The sequence below is a fragment of the Monodon monoceros genome, unplaced genomic scaffold (genome assembly GCF_005190385.1).
Source record: "Monodon monoceros isolate NGI ecotype Baffin Bay Population unplaced genomic scaffold, NGI_Narwhal_1 Super_Scaffold_12, whole genome shotgun sequence".
NCBI classification, from domain to species: domain Eukaryota; kingdom Metazoa; phylum Chordata; class Mammalia; order Artiodactyla; family Monodontidae; genus Monodon; species Monodon monoceros.
The window spans coordinates 87,261,788-87,266,189 of record NW_021703768.1 but is presented as its reverse complement, the minus strand read 5'-3'; positions in this window follow the sequence as shown (position 1 = coordinate 87,266,189).

Below are 4,402 nucleotides of genomic sequence, written 5' to 3'. Positions count from 1 at the left end.
GTATAGTTGAACAAAAAGGAATGAAAAATAATATCTAGCATTAGACCTATTTAATAAATGAATTAAAATAACATAGAAAGACAGGGAAAGAGAATCCATTCTATTATTACTTAGAAGAGAATGTAAAGGAACCCTGGGATGAGACAGGCCCTCTCAGAATAGCTATTGAGAATGACGCTGGGTTGCCATGGCCAGTCTTGGTACCTCATTATCTAAGAGCTATGTACAATTATAAGAACTTCATAGAAAAGCAGTGGATAAGATTATGAAAAAGAGGATGGAAGGAGGGATACATAAAGCAAGATTAAAGGTGTTAACAATTTTTTCAGGTTCTAAAAAACAACAAAGTAAAAGATAATAATGGTCTACAAATAAATAACAAATGAAGAGAGTAATTACTAAATAAATTTGAAGGGGATAATGGGATGAAATTAAACTTAATGTCAATATTATGTGTGGGAGAATCCCTTTGTAAATATATAACAGACAAAATATATAACCTCATGAGAAAAGCTGCCTCATACTTGAAGTTCCCATGAATTCACACCCACCCTGCACAAAGACTGGTCTGCAAGCAAAACAGGTGAGCACCCTGAGTCCAACCCACCACATGCAGAGACCAAGCCACAACTAGAATGGGCAAGCAACTTCCCCCTTTCTGTGCAACCCAGGTGGGTAAGCTCCCTCCTTGTGGGCACATGCAGCCCACAAAAGGAAGATCCATTGAGTGCCTGGCTCTAGTGGCCAGAGGAGATTACATTTCTGGACCACACAGAACAGCTCCTAAACAAGATCACTCCCTCAGGACTGGAGGAGATAGATGTTTCACCTAACACATATAGGCAATCATAGAGAGACTGGCAAATGAGGAGTCAGAGGAATATGTTCTAAATCAAAGAACAAGGGAAATTCCCAGAAAAAGACCTTAATGAAATGGAGAAAAGCAACATGCCTGATAAAGAATTCAAAATAAAGATTGTAAATATGCTCACCGATCTCAGAAGAAGAATGGTTGAACACAGTAAGAACTTCAGAAAAGAGACAGAAAATGTAAAAAAGTCTGAAACAGAAGTTATAACTGAAATGCAAAATACACTAGAGGGTTTTTACAGCAGAATGGATGAAACAGAAGAACAAATCAGTGAGCTGGAAGACAAAGCAATGGAAAACGCCCAGACAGAGCAGCGAAATGAAAGAATTAAAAGACGTAAGGATACCTTAAGGAACCTCTGGGAAAACATCATGCAGATTACATTTGCATTATAGGGGTCCTGGAAGGAGCATAGAGAGAAAAGGTCTACAAAAATTATTTAAAGAAATAATAGCTGAAAACTTCCCTAATCTTGGGAGGTAAAAAGACAACCAGGTCCAGGAAGCCCACAGAGTTCCAAATAAGATTAACCTATATAGAAACACACCAAGGCACATTATAACTAAAGTGGTAAAAGTTAAAGATAAGGAGAGAATTTTAAAAACAGCAAGATAAAAGCAACTTACTATACATAAAAGAAACCCCATAAGGCTATCAGCAGATTTTTCAGCAGAAAGTTTACAGGCTATAAGGGAGTGACGTGACATATTCAAAATGCTAAAAGGAAAAGGCTACCAACTAAGAATACTCTACCCACAAGGTTATCATTCAGAATTAAAGGAGAGATTAAGAGTTTTACAGACAAGCAAAAGCTAAAGGAGTTCATCACCACTAATATGGCCTTACGAGAAAAGTTATAGGGGATTCTCTAAACTAAAAGAAGGTACTAATTAAGAATAAGAAAACATACTAAAGTAAAAATCTCACCAGAAAAGGGAAATAACAATGGAGTGAATAAATCACTTATAAAGACAGTACTAAGGGTAAAAGACAAAAACAATAAAATTAATTTAAAATACAATAATTAGTCAAGGAATACACAAAATGAAAAGATAAATATGTTATCAAAATACAAAATGTGGGGGGAGTTAAAGGATAAAGCTTTGGTTTGTGTTCAAAATTAAGTCACTATAGACTTAAAAGAGATTGTTATATACATAGGATGTTACATGTGAACCTCATGGTAACCACAAAGAAAAAACATAGTAAACGCACAAAAGAAAAAGAGAAAAGATATATAAACATAACACTGAAGAAAACAATCAAACCACAAGGGAAGAGAGCAAGGGAAAAAGAAACAGAGGAGCACTACAAAAACAACCAGAAAACAATTAAGGAAATGGCAATAAGTGCATACCTATCAACAATTACTTTAAATGTAAATGAACTAAACTATCCAATTGAAAGATAAAGGTGGCTAAATGGATTTTAAAAAAACCCTATATGTTGCCTTTAAGAGACTCATTTCAAAACTAAAGACACTCACAGACTGAAGGATTGTGAAGGAACGTGAAGGAATAAAAAGTATACATATCATGCAAATGGATATAAAAAGAAAGCTGAGGTAGCAATAATATATCAGACAAAATAGACTATAAAATAAAGACTCTAACAAAAAACAAAGAACATTACGTTATGACAAAGATGTCAATCCAACCAGAGGATACAATATTTATAAACACTTATGCAACCAATATAGGAGCATCTAAATATATAAAGCAAATATTAATAGAAATAAAGAAAGAGACATCAATACAATAATAATAGTGAACTTTAATACCTCACTTACATCAAAGGATAGATCATCTAGGCAGAAAATCAATGAAGAAACACTGGCCTTAAATGACATGTTAGATCTAATTGACTTAAGAGTTTTCTTCAGGAAATTTCATCCCAAAGTAGCAGGATGCACATTCTTTTCAGGTGCACATGGAACCTTCAACCAGATAGATCACTTGTTTGGCCACAAAACAAGCCTCAATAAATGTAAGAAGTTTGAAATCATATCAAGCTTCTTTCATGACCACAACAGTATGAAACTAGAAATCAATTACAAGAAGAAAACTGGAGAAAACACAAACATGTTGAGGCTAAACAATATGCTACAAAACAACTAATGGTTCACTGAAGAAATCAATAAGGAAAATAAAAAATACTGGAGACAAGTGAAAAGAGAAACACAATGTTCCCAAACTGTGGAACACATCAAAAGCAGTTCTAAGGGGGAAATTTATGGCAACATAAGCCTACCTCTGGAAACAAGAAAAATCTCAAATAAACAACCTAACTTTAAATTTAAGGGAACAAGGAAAAAAAGAACAAACAAAGCCCAAAGGAAGGAAATATTAATGATCAGAGTGGAAATAAATGAAGTTGAAACTTAAAAAAGATAATAAAATAAAAAATAAAGAAGATCAATGAAACCAAGAGCTAGTTCTTTGAAAAGATAAACAAAATCCACAAACCTTTAGCCAGACTCATTAAGGAAAAAAGAGAGAAAGCATAAATAAATAAAATCACAAAATGAAAGGGGAGAAATTACAAACGATACCACAGGAATGCAAAGACTCATAAGAGAATACTATGGACAATTATATGCCAATAAATTAGACAACCTAGAAGAAACTGATAAATTCCTAGAAACATAAAATCTTCCATGACTGAATCAGGAAGAAATAGAAAATCTGAATGATAATTTACTAGTAAGGAAATTGAAACAAAATTTTAAAAATTCCCAACAAACAAATTCCAGGTCCAGATGGCTTCTCAGGCGAATTCTACCAAACATTTAACAAAGATTTAATACCAAGCCTTCATAAATTATTTGAAAAATTTGAAGAGAAAGGACCACTTTCAAACTCAATTTATAAGGCCAGAATTACCCTAACAACAAAATCACACATACACACAGACACACACATGAAAATTACAGGCTAACATCCCTAATGAATGTAGATGTAAAAATCTTCAATGAAATATGAGCAAGTTGAATTCAACAATACATTAAAAAGATCACAAGCCATTATCAAGTAGGATTAATTCCAGGGATGCAAGGATGGTTTAACATCTGCAACTCAATCAATGTGATACACCACATTAACAAAACAAAGGATAAAAATCATATGATCACCTTAATAGATGCAGAAAAATCTTTTGACAAAATTCAACATCAATTTCTGATAAAACTCTAAACAAAAATAAAGGAACATAACCTCAAAATAATAAAAGCCATATATGACAAACCTATAGCTGACATCATACTGAATACTGAAAAAACTGAAAGCATTTATTCTAAGATCAAGAATAAGACAAGGATACCTCCTCTTGCTACTTCTACTCAACATAGTATTGGAAGTCCTGACCAGAGCAATCAGGCAAGTAAAAGAAATAAAAGGCATCCTAATTGGAAAGGAAGATGTAAAACTGTCACTGTTGGCAAATAGCATGATACTATACATAGAAAATTCCAAAGACACAACCAAAAAACTATTAGAACTAATAAATGAATTCAGTAAATGCGCAAGATAAAAA